The sequence below is a fragment of the Ranitomeya variabilis genome, chromosome 2 (genome assembly GCF_051348905.1).
Source record: "Ranitomeya variabilis isolate aRanVar5 chromosome 2, aRanVar5.hap1, whole genome shotgun sequence".
NCBI lineage: Eukaryota > Metazoa > Chordata > Amphibia > Anura > Dendrobatidae > Ranitomeya > Ranitomeya variabilis.
In genome coordinates this window covers 457,686,010-457,704,190 of record NC_135233.1, presented here as the reverse complement: position 1 = coordinate 457,704,190, position 18,181 = coordinate 457,686,010, and positions in this window count along the sequence as shown.

The following is an 18,181-nucleotide window of genomic DNA, read 5'->3' as shown; positions in this document are numbered from 1 at the left end:
TTCCATTTGCCCCGAGTCCTAAGTGGCCACCATCTTGGATTTTACAAAATGGCTGATTTACATCGATTTTCGTTAATATCTCAGCTTGTAAGTAACGTAAAACTTAAATTTTGACAGCTAAACATACATTTTGAGTACTAAGAAATGCAGTGGTATCCAAATAAATACTCTATATACGACTACAAATTGTATCGGTTTATATTTGAACAAATTTTCGAACTCGAAAAGCAGAGAGTTAATGTTTTTAACTTTTGAACAACCAGAGTGTCTTTACATATCGCCACCATCACTGTCATCATCAGTTTCATATTTGGTCTGAGTGTCCTCGTCATTCATACACTCGCTGTCACACTGACAAAGATCGGTACAGGATAAGTTATTTTTTCGGCACGAACACCTTGAAGAAGAACAGTCATGTTTGCATTGACAACTAATCATCTCGATTATTGCTTTTGGAGCTGGAAGAACATCTGTCATGGTTGGTTTCAACTGTCCATCCAACCCTTTGTGATAGCCATTCTTCTCGGGATCCAGCTGAGAATCCTGCAAAGCAATGTTAGCTTGTCCCCACACTCTGGCTTGGATATGGACTCTGAGGACATGTTGTTTTAGAGCTCCGAGTGTAGGAGGTAACCTGTCACTTTCTGCCATATGCTTGCAAAATAGATGCCATCGCAGTTCGGGAATATTCTTAATAAAAATGCCTTTTGGAGAGTAAGCAAAACATACGAAGGTAGCAAGAGTTGACAACATAGTTTCGCTCACTTCTTTTTCAGTCGAAAGCATCTGCAGAGAACTGATTACATCTGGTGTTGCGTTCATGTAAGCTTGCAGCCAGATTGCTTTGCCAATTCGAGAGAACCTTCCAGTTGTGTCAGCACCAGTGAATGCATGGAAGGCTGTCAAAGCCTTTGCTCTGTCTGCCCCTATGACTCTCCTTATTGGCTCTATCTCGATCATCCCAGAGACCATTGAAATCGATGTATTCTTCAGCATGAGGTCATAGTTAGCTATGACCAACACCAGTACATCGGTATCAGGGGAGAAAACCATCCTTGCATCCGGTGGGTTTCGTTGTGTTGCCAAGACAGCTTGGTAGATCAACAGTGTGTCTGCTTCTTCGTGATTGTTGTCGTCGAAAACTAAGTTTTTGTTGCTCCTGGTACACCCTGAAGAACAAGTGATGACCAGTTTTTGTGATGAACTGTTGAACTCTAGAGTCTTTGCAGCAAGATAGTTGGTCAGGTCAGCCTTTGTCTTGTCATGTGAAAGGAACCTGTTCATTGGAATATGATTAATGTTTGTTTCATCTCTGACCTGGTACTGAATTGGTGCCTTTCCTTTTCTTCTTTTATCCCTGGTAGCATCCTTGAGAGAATTTTCCCTATACGTATCAAACACAAGGATTATTTCATCGTAATTTTCTGTGAGAGACATAAGCCTGTCATTGAAGCAGTAACTGAGATCTTTGACTGTCACTAGTGTTGCCGGTTTCTTGGCCATCTATGAATACTGATGATTCGGTTTTTGGCTTGTAGTTGACCTGGCGTTTTGATTTGAATTCATACATGATGTTCTGACTCATAGTGAGTGCTGCTCGGTCAACAATTTTGGTCCTTCTTTGAGTTTCAAGGCTGTTAATCGGCCCTGTTATGATCCAACGGATAGCGGAATATAATTCTGCTGGAACGTCGTGTATGTCACTAGTGACAGTTATGGTGTTTTTATCATTGACTTCCGTTGTAAAATTAGCAATGCTTTTCCTAATTAACTGTGCTGCTTTGTAGATTGTCTGCATGTTGTCTGCATCATCACTACGACATTCCATTGCAGAATTAACCATGATTTCCTCACAGGCTTCTGGTGAATAAAGAACTGCCGATTCCCTTCTGTTTTTTGAAAGACAGGATTTCAGATGTGGCAAGGCATTCATTATAATTTCTTTGAGCCACTTTCTAGTGAATGTAGGTTTGTGATTTTCCACGCCTTCTATACCAAGCATATTCAAATAAGTGGTTTCGATATCTTGTATAGATAGATATGATTGGTTCTGTGTTTGAATATCCACTAGGTTTAGCAACTCTAGCAGACTTGCACGTTGTAATAAGGGTTCTTTGTGGTCTGTTCTGTTGGTACTACGTTCTCGTTGTCCATGAAAAACATGCTTTGTCCAACAGCTTTTGTGGTACCGGACGTCAATAGAATGTGCATCCCCTGGTGCAATGCATGTGTTCAGTCTTGTTTTCAGTGTTAAATTATCTGATGTTTCAATAGCTTGTTTCAACGATTTCCCTGCGTTGACTGTCCTCACATTATAAAGCTTCTCATTCTCATCGTTCTGACAAAAGAAACATTTTTCCTTATCCAGTGGCCATGTATGTGACCTCGTGAATGGTGATGAAGAGTCAGATGTTAATGAACCTGATTCGTCCATTTCAGCACGTCCTCTTTTTAATCCTCGTTTCTTGGTAATGTGGCTACCAGTAGCTAATGCATGTGCATAACGGTCCCGGGCTCGTTGTATTTGGTCGTTGTTAATTGCATTTGTGTAACAACTTCGATGGTAGACTGCCTGATGTGTAGCGATTGTGTCTTTCCTGTTGCTAATCCGTCGATGGATATCAACATAGTTGCCATCTTGTAAACTTGCCCTCTCTGCTACTATGTCCAAAACGCGCTGGTAAGACTGTATCCGAGGATTTTGCACCAACTTCTCATTGCCATTGGAAGACTGACAGAGCATACATAGCTTCCAGTTGATAGGTGCCTCACCTTCACAAGTGACTTCAGTAGCTTGTGGTTTGTCTGTCATGTTCAACTCCTGTAATAAAAGAAAAAAAAACATGTGATTCCTGTCATTATGTCAATACTAATTAATTATAAAAAACTGCTGTAGTAAATATCTAAAACACATCTGCAACTAGTAATATTGCATTTCTTAGCCCTAAAATGTATGTTTAGCTGTCAAATTTTATTTTTATGTTATTTATAAGCTGAGATATTAACGAAAATTGGTTTTACGTCAGCCATTTTGTAAAATCCAATATGGCGGTCACGTGGGACTCGGGGCAAATGGAAACATTGTTTTTCGTATTGCTTATACTATAACCTTTCCAAAAATGTATAGTTTTCAGACTCTCCAAAAAATTCCGGCGAAGGCCTAAATCAATACATAGTGAACCGGGCTAAGGGGGCAAAGCCAGGGAGATGGCCAATGCTACAGATGGCGAGGAGGAGGTGGAAGACTGTTGCTCAAGCAGAGGGTGGAATCAGTAGCGTAGCTACCAGGGGGGCAGAGGGGGCGGTCGCCCCGGGCCCTGTGCTCTGAGGGGGCCCACCCGGAGCTACGCTACTGTCAGGGCCAGTGTTAGGGGCCCCTGCCTTCGGTCAATGATTCTCTTTTATTTCCCTTGCGTTTGTACTGTGTATGTAGCTAAAGTAACATGCACGGTACAAACATGATCACAGGGAGTCAGAGAGAAGGAAGAGAAGGCCTCCAATCAGGGTGCAGGGAGTGAGTCATGTGATCGCTCTTCGGCAGTCTGTGTGGAGGAGAGGGGGAAGGGAGGTCACTCACCCAATCCCGGCGGAGCGCGCTCTCCTTCAAAGCTCCTGTGCTGTGCTGCAGAGAAGTGATCAGCTCCAGCAGCAGCCGTGACACAGGGGAACTCACTATCTACACATGTCTGCAATATCTGACCAGAAGGAGCCTGAGAGCCGAGGAGCAGCAGCCAGGACCAGAGGACACACTCCACACAGCATGTGGACTGAGGAGTATTCTGGCACTTGTCATTTACTATGTGCTGTGGCTGAACTGTTGCTTTGAATACATACATACAGGCACAGTATATAAAGCAATAAAGGTTCTTAAACTTGTATGTTTTGTTTAACCTGCAAGCTGGACAGACACTGAAAACTGATCAATATGTGTCTTGGCACATGTAATTTACTTCATGTGTTTACAATAGCACAAAGGTATATTAGATCTGTAGGTGGGAATGAAGTGACCGAGGGCAAGTTCGCCCATGTATATCCATGATCTGGCTCAGCAAAACTTCCACACCCAGATTCCATTTTAACAAACATATCTTTACTGTTGTACATTTTTCCTTAACACAGCGAAACACAATAATAAACAACACAAAATATGCCTATCCACAGAAATAAACGTGTATACAAGCTGTCCCTCACTTTCCCTATCCACACGTTACCAGTCTCTTTGCTCCAGAAGATTATCTTCCCACGTCGCAGGCCTGTCTGTCTCTGCAGGGATTAAACAAAGCTCCGTCTCTCAGGTCCAGACTGTAGTCCTTGGGGTACGGCAGGTAGGGGTGGAATATTCGGCCTCTCAACAGAGGACCCGCTTACAGTTCGTGGGTTCAGGATCTGTGGAGATGTCACCGCTGAGTGCTCTGCAGTGTGGGAGCTGGGAACAATCTGGAAGTCAGCTTTCAAGAGAGGGGAATCGTCCAGGCAATCTCCTATGTCGCATCTACAGGAGGGCACCAGCATACACAGACTTCTCTCTGCACACAAAAGTTTCCCGGGCTCTCCTTCTTCTCTCTCTCCTTCCTGGTCACATGACATAACAGGGGGGAGCTTAGCCAATACAGTTTGTTTCTCTGTAATCACATTCGGCATAGGTATAACTTCTGGCCACACGGGGGCAGTGTCTGTCACAGATTCTATGTCAATGATCACAGAACAGTCAGAGCCAGCCAGCTCGTTACACGCCCCCCCACTTGAAGGTTGGCAGTCCCTGTCAACGACTGACTCCAGGGCGGCGATGGCTGTGGAGGTTGTAGGACCCGGCTGTGAAGAGGGCCACACATATTGGTCTCTGTAGGACTGTCCCGGGGGCACTCCTGCATTGGTCCTAGCTGTCCGCCTAACGGGTGCTAATCTCTCTCCCCGATCAGTCACTCCACTCTCCGCCCCAGTCGGTAAGTCAGTCGAGGAGGTAAGGGGTTCAGACGCGTCAGTCAGGCGAGCAGGGGTAGGTATGTCTTCTACCTCTACATCCCCGGTGTCGGTGTCTCCCACAGTATTAGTGACATCGGTCTCTCTAGGCATTATAGGAGGGGAGTCAGGCTGAGAACGACAGGGGCGCAACATGTTACGGTGCAGGGTGCGGAGGCTGCCGCTGTCTTCGCCTTGTACTTGGTAGACGGGGCCATCAGGGTACGGGTGTCCAATGATTCGATAGACTTCGGTCTCCCACTTGGGCCGGAGTTTTCCTTGTGGTTTCTTTACACGAACTAGGACTAGTTGACCCACACTCAGTAGGTCTTCTTGTACTGGAAGTGGATCAGTGTGGACCTGGTCCTGGATCTGCTGTTCCACCAGCCGGTAGACAGTTTCCATCCTTTGACGGTGTGCTTGTAGCCAGGAAGGATAGGTACCACAGGTGTCTTCATCAGAGTTAGACAGGTGTAGCTCATGGATGCCTTTGCCTGGGCGGCCAAACAGGAGGGTGTAAGGCGTGTATCCGGTGACAGAATGGACTTGATTGTTATAGGCCCACAGCAGTTCTGGGAGGAATCGAGGCCAGTCGGGCTTTTTGTCTTCTGCTAAGGTTCGGATCAGTTGTAAGAGAGTCCGGTTGAAACGTTCACACGCGCCATTCCCTTGTGGATGATACGGGGTGGTCCTGGACTTCTTGATTCCATACATCTGCTGAAGTTCTTCAATGACTCGCCCTTCGAAACACGCCCCCTGATCCGAGTGCAGCCGCTCCGGACACCCGTAGACCCGAACGAAGTGTTGACAGATGGCCTGTGCAGCTGATTCGGCAGTCTGATCTTTGGTAGCAACAGCGACGGCGAATTTCGTAAAGTGGTCCACCATCACCAGACAGTACTGGTAGCCACTATTCGCCGTTCCGATCAACAGATAGTCCACCATCAACAACTCGAGGGGCCTGGATGTGCTAATAGTCTGGACGGGTGCACGCTGCTCAGTAGACTTGTGGAGTTCACATGTACGACAGCTTAGGCAGACGTTTTCAACCAGCTTACGGAGTCCTGGGCAAAAAATGAATTGCTGGGTCCACCGGAGGGTCTTGTCTATGCCGAAGTGGCCGTTCTTTCTGTGGGCTTCAGCCACCATCTCATGGGCTAGCTGCACCGGGACGACAATCTGCAAACATTCTTCCAGCATATGGGATAAAAGGACCCTGCGATACAAGACTCCATCCTTCACGATCAGCCGATCCCATTGGGCAAGTAGGGCAGAGGCCCTGGTTGATAGTCGGGCTCTTACTTCGGAGGGTGGTTTCTCTTGTGTCTTCACGTACTGTTTCAGTAAGACATGTTCAGGGTCTCGATCTTGAAGCTTGGCCCATTCTTGTTGGGACAGGGGGGACCCCACTACGGCTTCGATCCCGCCTACAGCATACTGGCGGCTATCTTCTATTTGTTTAGCTAGCCGGGCAAAGTCGGGCAGTTCATCTTCCTCCAACTCTTCATCCCGGTTCCCCACTGGTGGGGATGATGTCACTCTGGAAAGGCTGTCAGCATTCTGATTCTCCTTCCCCGCTCTGTATTTAATTTTGTATTGGAATCTAGAGAGCCTTGCCATCCAGCGCTGTTCCATTGCCCCTAGTTTGGCATTTTCTAGGTGGGCAAGAGGATTGTTGTCTGTCACGACCAGCACCTCCGCCCCTGTCAGGTAGCCAGCAAACTTCTCTGTCATAGCCCAGGTCAGGGCCAGGAGTTCCAGGCGGAAAGAGCTGTAGTTGACGGGGTTCTTTTCGGTATCCCGGAGGGATCTACTGGCATAGGCTATTACGCGTTCCTTGTTATCTTGGACTTGGGAGAGGACCGCCCCGAGACCTTGAAGGCTGGCGTCGGTGTATAACTGGAACGGCAAGGTGTAGTCTGCAAATGCCAGAATAGGGGGTGATGTCAGAGCAGCTTGAAGCGCCCGGAAGGATTTTTCTTGGTCGGGTCCCCAGCTGATGCGTCGTCCTCTGGGACTGTTCGCGGTCCCTCGGAGGGTCTCATGCAGTGGTTCCGCAAGCCGGGCAAAGTCCTTGACAAATCGGCGGTAATAGCCCGCTAGCCCCAGGAAAGCCTGAACCTCTTTGATGGTAGTTGGTTGTGGCCACTCTCGGACAGCTGCTATCTTCTCTGGAGAGGGTTGGACACCTTCGGCTGAGATCCGGTGTCCCAGGTAATCGATCTCCTGCTGGAATAGACGGCACTTGCTGGGCTTCAACTTCAAGCCGTGTTTCTTCAAGCGCTGGAACACTTTGCCAAGCTTGTGAAGGTGATCCTCAAAGGTGGCGGAGTATACCACGATGTCATCAAGGTATATCAGCGTGAATTCGAAGTTGAAATCTCCCAGACAGCGTTCCATCAGTCTCTGAAAGGTCCCTGGTGCGTTACTCAAGCCGAATGGCATCCGGTCAAACTCGTACAGGCCCATGGGAAGGATGAAGGCGGTCTTTTCTCTGTCCTTCTCACTCATGGGGACCTGCCAATATCCACTGGCCAAGTCTAGAGACGAAAAATATTTGGCCTTTTTCAGGGCGGTCAGTGATTCTTCGATCCGGGGGAGTGGATAGGAGTCCCGGATCGTGCAAGCGTTCAGCCGACGGTAGTCTACGCAAAATCTCAGGGATCCATCTTTCTTTTTGACTATCACCACGGGTGCAGCCCATGGGCTCTGGCTTTCCCGCACCACTCCTGCGTGTAGCATAGATTCTAAGAGGCTTTTCACCTCCTGGTATTGTTGAGGTGGTATTTGTCGGTACCTCTCGCGAATAGGGGCAGCATCACCCGTGGGAATCTCGTGTTGGATACTGGTGGTGTACCCGAAGTCAGTGTCATGCTTTGCAAAGGAGTCTTGGTGTTCTCGCAGTAGTTTCTCCATTTGAGACACTTCCTGTTTGGTGTACTGGGACGGGTCCAGTTGCACTTTTTCCAGTAGTTTTCGCCCAATGTCTTCATCATCTGCTTGAGCATTTATGGCTGAGACAGTTACCGTCCGGCCATCTTCTGTAGACGGGGTGAATTGTAAGGGTCCCATGGGGTTCACTTCTGTGGGTAGAGCATATACTCTGGCAAGTTGCGTGCCAGCCTCGAGGGCTACACCTATGTCTGCGGTGTTGTTCAGCCTGACAGGGACTCTTCCATTCCTCACGACTGCTAGGGTGCGGGCGACTAGTGGGTTTAGCTTACCCCCACTTGGAGCCCTCGGTTCGATTAACACTTCAACTCCTTCAAGTTGTCGGTTGGTGTTAAGAGGCAGGGAAATGACTGTCTCTTTTTCAGCGGGCAAAGTAATCCGGGTACAGCGGGGCACTTTAATGGCTGCTAGGGGTAGTTGTTCCTTTGCCATCTGTTGAAGTCCAACGGTCCGGATTACGCGCTCGTTTCCCTAGGTCTTGTCCGCAGGCCTTCGTATCCATCCAGGCGACTCCGGTTACTGGAATGGGTAGGTTATTAGCCGCAATTATCTTAATGGTGGTATCTGGATCACAAGCAGTTCTTGGTTTGAGGTACTTTTCATAAAACTGTTCAGAGATCGTGGTCACTTGCGACCCAGTGTCCATCAATCCTTGTACTGCAACTCCCTCCAGAATAACTTCAAGTGTAGGACTACTCGAGGCAAGAGTACTCCGTTGCTGGCTCTGTTTTTCTACACCCCATTCTCTGTCCCCCCCTGCTGCTCGAGCCTCAGCTGCAGGGGTGTCTAGTTTAACGGCGGCCATTGTGGTGAGACCTGGCGTGGCGGCTCTGCTCGTGGATGTAGCTGATAATCTGTTCGTCGTGGTAACTGATGGTTTGTTCGTTGAGGAATGACGCCCTATGACGGGGGTCACCACATGACCAACACGGTCCCGCGGGACGGCTAGGTTGCATCCGCTGGTCTCTCTGCCGTTCTAGTGTTAACTGTGACACCTGTTGCTGTAAATCTGCTACCATCTGTTTCAGCTCCTCGGTGTCACTGTTGGGCTGTTTACTGTTTAATATGGATCTGCACGCAGCGCTTTGAGTCTCCACATCCATGACGGGTCCCCTAGAACGTTCTATGGCTTCCTGCTTGACTTCAGCGAAGGTGAGAGTCAGCATCATCCTAATCAAGTCCTGTAGCGTACGGTTAAGATACTGGTCTCTCAGCCCTATAACGAATTGGTCTCTCAGTACCAGGTCACGAGGAGCTATAGTAGCCAGCTGTTCCCCTTTTGCACAGACTTGTTCAAGGAGTACCTGAAGGGCATTTGCATACTGGGGAATGTCTTCCCATTCAAGCTGTGTCCGTCTAAAGAACAGGTATCGCAGTGTTCCCTGGTACGTAGTAGGTCCATAGGTCTTTTCCAGCACCCGCACCAAATCCTCTAACACACGCTGCCCCCTGACCGTCTCCAGTCTGACTGTCGTCCATGCCTCCCCCTCTAGCGTCAGTACCGCCATTTCTGCCAAGGTCTTAGGGTCAATATTATACATTTCTCCCAGTATCCGCACTTGTTCCGCCCACTCTGGTACGGGGTAGTTTCGCCCGCCAAATTTCCTGACCTGGTTTACAATGGACACCGGCGGCGGTTTCTGACTGTACACTGGGCCTGGGTGGGAATCTTGCTGGGCACAGATCCTGCCGACTACGCCAGATGAAGTGACCGAGGGCAAGTTCGCCCATGTATATCCATGATCTGGCTCAGCAAAACTTCCACACCCAGATTCCATTTTAACAAACATATCTTTACTGTTGTACATTTTTCCTTAACACAGCGAAACACAATAATAAACAACACAAAATATGCCTATCCACAGAAATAAACGTGTATACAAGCTGTCCCTCACTTTCCCTATCCACACGTTACCAGTCTCTTTGCTCCAGAAGGTTATCTTCCCACGTCGCAGGCCTGTCTGTCTCTGCAGGGATTAAACAAAGCTCCGTCTCTCAGGTCCAGACTGTAGTCCTTGGGGTACGGCAGGTAGGGGTGGAATATTCGGCCTCTCAACAGAGGACCCGCTTACAGTTCGTGGGTTCAGGATCTGTGGAGATGTCACCGCTGAGTGAATATTCGGCCTCTCAACAGAGGACCCGCTTACAGTTCGTGGGTTCAGGATCTGGAAGTCAGCTTTCAAGGGAGAGGGATCATCCAGGCAATCTCCTATGTTGCATCTACAGGAGGGCACCAGCATACACAGACTTCTCTCTGCACACAAAAGTTTCCCGGGCTCTCCTTCTTCTCTCTCTCCTTCCTGGTCACATGACATAACAGGGGGGAGCTTAGCCAATACAGTTTGTTTCTCTGTAATCACATTCGGCATAGGTATAACTTCTGGCCACACGGGGGCAGTGTCTGTCACAGATTCTATGTCAATGATCACAGAACAGTCAGAGCCGGCCAGCTCGTTACAGGAATATACACATTCTAGTTTTTGGAACCTTTCTTGCCTGACATGATAACACTGAAAGACTGACATGTGGACTGACAAGTATCTTGGCAAATTACATTTATTATATGTAAGCAGACCAAACAGCGTCGGACTGGAGCACCTTGGGCCCACCAGAGAAAATCATTCTTGGGGCCCACTGTGTAGCTTCATAGAAATAAATACAAGACCACCAATTGGGCGAAAAAAACGCCCTAATATCAGGGTATAAGGTAGTACACGTCTTAATTATGTAGAAGGGGTTGGGGTAGCCCCCTCATAGAAAATAAAGTAGCCCCCTCATAGGGTACAATGTATCCCCCTCACAGAATATAATGCAACCAGCCTCAGAGTATAATGCAGCCCCCTTAGAGTAGAGTGCAACCCCCCTCATAAGGTATAATGCAGCCCCTTCATGGAATATAATGTAGCCCCCTCATAGGGTATCACACTGCCCCCTCTCATAGGGCATCATGCAGCTCACTCCCCCCATAGGGCATCATGCAGCTCACTCCCCCCATAGGGCATCATGCAGCTCACACCCCCCCCCTGCCCCATAGGGCATCATGCAGCTCACACCCCCCCCCTTGCCCCATAGGGCATCATGCAGCTCACACCCCCCCCTTGCCCCATAGGGCATCATGCAGCTCACACCCCCCCCCTTGCCCCATAGGGCATCATGCAGCTCACACACACACACCCCCTTGCCCCATAGGGCATCATACAGCTCTCTCCCCCTGCCCTGTAGGGCATCATGCAGCTCACCCCCCCCTGCCCTGTAGGGCATCATGCAGCTCACCCCTCCCCTGCCCCATAGGGCATCATACAGCTCACCCCCCTGCCCCGTAAGGCATCATGCAGCTCACCCCCTGCCCCGTAGGGCATCATGCAGCTCACCCCCCTGCCCCGTAGAGCATCATGCAGCTCACCCCCCTGCCCCGTAGGGCATCATGCAGCTCACCCCCCCTGCCCCATAGGGCATCATACAGCTCACCCCCCCTGCCCCGTAGGGCATCATGTAGCTCACCCCCCCGACCCATACAACCAGGACTCAATAATTAAAAAAAGAAAAAGCACAATACTCACCTCTCCTCCTCGCTCCCACGCTGACTCCAGCAGTGGCTCTACTCCGATGTCAGGAGCTGCGCTGCTGTCTGCCTCACACAGCAGGTGCGCGATGAAGTGACGTCATCGCGCCCCTGCTGTGTGTCAGCGGCGAGGGGAATCATGGGAGAGGGAGCGTCATCTGACGCTCTCTCCTCATTAACGAGCGCTGGGGGGGGCGGCGTTGGCGCCGGGACCCCTGGCTTACGGCCCCATAGCGGCCGTGTGAGCTGGGGGCCCCTGAGGGAGCAGGGGGGCAGGGGGTCTGCGGGCTCTGATAGCGGGCAGTGTTTAGCCGCAATTTGCAGCAAACGCTGCCCGCTATTATAGTGAAATGAATTCACTCCTCCCCACGCCCATGGGGGCGTGGGGAAGCGTGAATATTCATTTCACTTTAGCAGCGGGGACAGGCTTTGGCTTCCTGTCACCCGATGCTGCTCCGCTGGTACTGGGGGCCCCATAGCAGCAGCGTGGTGTGCGCTATTAGTGACACCCCACTTGCTGGGGGCCCCTGGAGCAGCGGGGGCCCTAGGCACTGCTGGCACTGTATGCCAGCAGGTGTCAGGGCCTGGGCCCACCGGAGAATCCTCCGGTTCTCCGGTGGGCCAGTCCGACGCTGAGACCAAAGCATAAATAGATATATCTGATCTGTGTATAGGCATATAAGTTTAGTAACCATCTTGCTTTTCAGTTTTATAGGTTTTGCCTATCATGCAAGCCCCATCTGGCGGGTTATGTTATATATACATCCACTAACTTACATTAAAGGGAACCTGTCACCCCCAAAATGGAAGTTGAGCTAAGCCCACCGGCATCAGGGGCTTATCTACAGCATTCTGTAATGCTGTAGATAAGTCCCCGATGTATCCTGAAAGATGAGAAAAAGAGGCTAGATTATACTCACCTGGGCGGGCGATCCGATAGGTGTCGCGGTCCGATCCGGCACCTCCCATCTTCTTACGATGATGTCCTCTTCTTGTATTCACGCTGCGGTTCCGGCGTACTTTGTCAGCCCTGTTGAGGGCAGAGCAAAGTACTGCAGTGCACAGGCGCTGGGAAAGGTCAGAGAGGCCCGGCACCTGCGCACTGCAGTATTTTGCTCTGCCCTCAACAGGGCTGACAAAGTACGCCGGAACCGCAGCGTGAATACAAGAAGAGGACATCATCGTAAGAAGATGGGAGGTGCCAGATCGGACTGCGACACCTATTTTATCGCCCGCCCAGGTGAGTATAATCTAGCCTCTTTTTCTCATCTTTCAGGATACATCGGGGGCTTATCTACAGCATTACAGAATGCTGTGCATGAGCCCCTGATGCCGGTGGGTTTAGCTCATCTTCCATTTTGGGGGTGACAGGTTCTCTTTAAAGGGAGCCTGTCACCATAAAAGGTCTGGCATCTGTACGCCCTCACATAGTGTTCTAGAATGCTCTCTATAGCTCCCAAATCCTCTATGCAAGGCACAACAAAGAGCTTTTATATTACTCACGGATGGCGCGGTCCGGGCGTCTCTAGTCTTGATCCGGCACCGTCCCTCTTCTTGTGATCGCTGTCCTGCTTCGTGTGGAAGATGCATCCTACATCATGCATTCAGTGTCCACTATCGCACTCCTGTGCAGGTGCACTTCTCTTTGCCCTGCTGAAGTCAGAGCACAGTATTGTAGTGCGCATGCGCCAGCTTTATTTCCAGGTAATCAGCGCCCTTTGGCCTTTCCCAGCACATATGCACTACAGTACTTGGCTCTGCTTTCAGCAGCCCAGAGAGAAGTGCGCCTGCACAGGAGCGCGATGGGTGACACTGTGCATGACGTAGGAAGTGTCATCCAGATGAAGCAATAATGGAGGATGGCGATCTTAAGTCAAGACCAGTTATGCCTTGGTGAGCACCATTGGTGAGTATATTGAGAGGCAATTTTTATGCCTTGCAGAGGGGATTTTGGACAGATTTACAGCCTTCCATATAGAGGCTGCCTATGGGGAGCTGAATTATACTATATGGAGGCCTATGGGGAATGTATTATACCATATTGAGGACTATCTGGTGTATTATGCTATATCGAGGCTATCTAGGGGGCCATCATTCAGTGTGGGGATTACAGTGATGGGGCCATCATACAGTGTTGGAGCCAGTTTGGGGGATATTAAGGGGTGAGTATATACAGTGAGGGGGCATCATACTGTGTATAGAGGAGCTGTAAAGGAGGGATACTCTGGAATTTATTAAATGTAAAGTGGGCACTTATTCTTACAGGGGAACTCAGGTTACTGTGACTATCAAAGGGGCACACAGGGCAATATTACTTTCTAGGGGGAAAAATGTGGGCACTGTTTTCTAGGGCACTTGCACCCGGCATTACTATATTATAGAGGGGTGCTTTAGAATTTAGAGGGCACAGAGAACCACAAGGTAGGTGCAGTAATGGGAACACATACAACAGCAGAGGCTTAGTATTGGGGTATCAGGTACAGTAATAGGGACACATATGACAGCAGCGGCTCAGTATTGGGGTATCAGGTGCAGTAATAGGGTCACATATGGCAGCAGAGGCTTAGTATTGGGGTATCAGGGGCAGTAATAGGGGCACGTACGGCAGCAGAGGCTCAGTATTGGGGTATCGGGCAGTAATAGGGTCACATATGGCAGCAGCGGCTCAGTATTGGGGTATCAGGTGCAGTAATAGGGTCACATACGGCAGCAGCGGCTCAGTATTATGGTATCAGGGGCAGTAATAGGGACACATACGGCAGCAGAGGCTCAGTATTGGGGTATCAGGGGCAGTAATAGGGACACATACGGCAGCAGCGGCTCAGTATTGGGGTATCAGGGGCAGTAATAGGGACACATACGGCAGCAGCGGCTCAGTATTGGGGTATCAGGTGCAGTAATAGGGACACATATGGCAGCAGCGGCTCGGTATTGGGGTATCAGGTGTAGTAATAGGGACACATACGGCAGCAGCGGCTCAGTATTGGGGTATCAGGGGCAGTAATAGGGACACATACGGAAAAATGAATAATACGGGCGACAAAAAATGAATGGCACAAGGAGCACAGTCCCGAGGAGAGGATACCTTTTCTGTCGGATCCAACTATCGACATGCGGTGATGCGTCCCACTGGTAGTAAGGTGCTCTGCATATATGCAAGTAGTTTATTCAATCTTCATGTCAAGAGAAAAGAAAAATATGCGGCACTCACCCAGCTTGCGTGATATCGTAGCCTTTAATGCACCAAGATTTCGGTTACAAACATTTCATTCAGCTCGGCAGGTTACGTGGGGGTGCGGGGAGTGTGGAGGGGACGACGGCCATTTCGCGCGATCAGCGCTCCTTCGGGTCCCCCGTATGATGGACCCGTAGAAGCGCTGATCGCGCAAAACGGCAGTCGTCCCCTCCACACTCCCCGCACCCCCACGTAACCTGCCGAGCTGAATGAAATGTTTGTAACCGAAATCTTGGTGCATTAAAGGCTACAATATCACGCAAGCTGGGTGAGTGCCGCATATTTTTCTTTTCTCTTGACATGAAAAATGAATAATAATATGTTCTCTAGGGCTGGTATTTACGACTGACCATATGGCGGTACTATCAGTGTTGCTGTTTGTATAGAGATTATTTTCAGCAGCAGCACGGTCATCTGCTGAGGTTCTCCTCCTCTATTAGGCTATGTGCACACGCAGGTGGGATCTCTGTGGATTTTTTTCGCTCCTGTTTTTGTAAATCCGCAGGTAAACCGCACTGCGGATTTACCGCGGTTTTTGTGCGGATTCCACCTGCGGTTTTACACCTGCGGATTCCTATTGTGGAACAGGTGTAAACCGCAGCGGAATCCACACAAAGAATTGACATGCTACGGAATAAACAATGCAGCGTTTCCGCACTTTTTTTCCGCAGCATGTGCACTGCGGATTTTGTTTTCTATAGATTTACATGGTACTGTGAACTCATGGGAAAACAGCTGCAGATCTGCAGCGTTAAAACCGCTGCGGATCCGCAGCAAAATACGCAGCGTGTGCACATACCCTTAGGGTGCGTCACCGAATTGTAATGAAGGTTACCTGGTTAGGGGCCCATTGAGAAGTTTCGCCCCCCCTGAGCCAAAACCCCAGCTACGCCCCTGGTTGGAATCGAGCTCAGGCTCCCCAAGAAACCAGTCGCCGGCGGTCAGCCCCGCAGTGGGCCGCTAACCATCTGCCTGTATCCTCAGCCAGACAGGCTCAGATACACTCGGCTCAGATGCACTCCTGCAAGCTGCCCTGGCCAGACTCAAGAAAGGAGAGAAGTCCCTCATGGCAGCAGCAGAACTTCGCAAGGTAGCAGTGACTGAATGCTGCAAGGAAGCTGCAGAACGTCAGCGGGAGCACCAGCAACAAATGCTTCAGCTCCAACCGCACACTCCACCCAGTCGAGAATCCCCTGAGATCCGGGCCCAAAAGCTGCCCATGGCTGGACAAAGGAGGGGACCTGGACACCTTCTGGTTGGTATTTGAAAAAAAAACACTTTCCATCAATACCATCTGCCTGAGGACCAGTGGGTCTGATTCTTAACCCCTCTCCTCAGGAGTAAGGCTCTGGGAATCTTTGGGTACCTGCCCAGCAAGACCACCCTGAGCTATTAGGACATCAAGCAGGCTCTGGTTCGTGTTCCATTGTTTGACTGCTCTCAGTAGGGCAAGCAAATGATCAGCCCAGCTGTTTGCAGGACCCCGCTGCATACTCCAAAGCTTCTTCAGGTAGGTTTCAGGGGTGTTTTTCTGTTTCAATACAATCAGTGTATTATCAGCAGGAGTTTATCAATGCAGGACCATACTCGTCCAACCACATCCCAGCACTGATTAGTGACTCTCTTTCACTATACAATGTATACAAAAAGCTGTGATGTCGGCTGCTGTACCCAGTAAACTAAGTGATACATCGCTGGAATCTGGGTCTCTGCCCCTACATCATGCTGCTGTCAGATTCCCTTTAAGTGTAACAGGCCATAAATCATGAAATTAAGTGGAGGGTTATATCAAGGTCAGAGAGTAAATTTGTTTTTACTTGCTATAAAAACTACCAATCTAGGGCATAAAATCTGTTCATCCCATGACCTCAAGTTTTTGCTTTTTCAGGTGATACTTTTGGTAATCTAAAAACTTTTCTGTAACTGTTGCATGTCTGAAAGTCATCCGGCAGCCTCATCCCTATATACAATGCAGCATGACGTGATGAAAATTCCATATTGATCTTATTTTGGAGATACAAAACTTCAGTAATAGCAACTATTACATCGTGCTCCTTCACAATGCCTCGCTATAACACAGCCTAATAGAGGATACGTCCACCAGCCCGATTTTACTAACGAAATAAGAGGTGCCCGAGGATGTCTTATATGAAAAGTAAAATCTCAGAGTAATTACCATCTATATTGTACCTTCTCGCTATAATTTTTTTCAGCCATCCTTAAATTAATTTAGAATTTCAATGTTATTTTGCTTTTTATTTTTCATTACATTTTTTTTTTAGATTTTAATGTGCTTTGTTTGATCAGTGGCAAGGCTTCATTTCGCAGTCCGCTATTATTTCTCTCTGCTTTAATTCTGTGCATAGTCTCTGGTGTGAATAAGCACAAAATTGGTCAATTTTCATCGAGTTTATTATTGTTCTGTAAAGACTTATTTGCTTTATGGATTTAACAGCAGAAAGACCGAGCGCTTTTATCTTTACGACCGGGTCACAGGCTTGTAATGGTTAACAGTAATTAAACTAGGTCTATAAAGGTCGGGGTTATGTATCGGGAGAGTACAAGCATGACACGGCGCTGCCATTCCTCAGGATTCCGTTTTATGTGCTCTTGTACAAATGTTGCCATTAGCAGACCTATTTTTCTAATGGTTTTCTTCATGTTGATTACCTTACTTACCCTAAATGTAATTAAAATGCTTTTATATCCACAAAATGGCCGCACTAGGATGAGGGTGAGAGAGGGCGAGACCGCGGCCGAACCTGTGCAGGAGGGGGGCCCGCCGACACCAACGTCTAATGGCACTGCAATACACACTGACGGCCAGAGTCAGGCAGTTTATGTCAGTGTGCCCATCACGGGCGGCTCTGGCAGTGACGTCATGTGCCGTGTCGGAAAGCCAAAGTCAGCCAGCCAGTTTTTGGGTTTTTTTCGTTTTTTTTCTTTAAAAAGTGTTAGAATGGAACAAGAAATGTTATTACTGGACAGGGTCCTGGATGGGGACATTATTACAGTAAGGCACCAGGATGGAGGACATTATATGAGGGCGAATACATAGGTCTTTTATATAATTTGGATCCAATTAGTAACATTTCTCCTTGTGGAGAGTGACATGTCAAGCCTGACATGCCAAGGTGAAGAGACTTTTAAGACGTAATGCTCCTCTGGGAAATATGCAAATTGTCTCTTCATAGAGGAAGAGGTCTAGAACTCTAGTGCCACCTGTATAAAGTAGCGATCCTACAAATCATTAAATTTACTTTATATATATTTTGGAGAAGGGCAGTGTGAGAAGTATTTTATAGAGGACATTCATGTACTGATGATGGTTCTTGCACTGCATTCATGTACTGATGGTGGTTCTGTTGATGAATTCATGTACTGATTGTGTTTCTGGCACTGAAATCATGTACTAACCGTGTTTCTGGGGCTGCATACATGTACTCATGGTAGATCTGATGATGTATTCATGT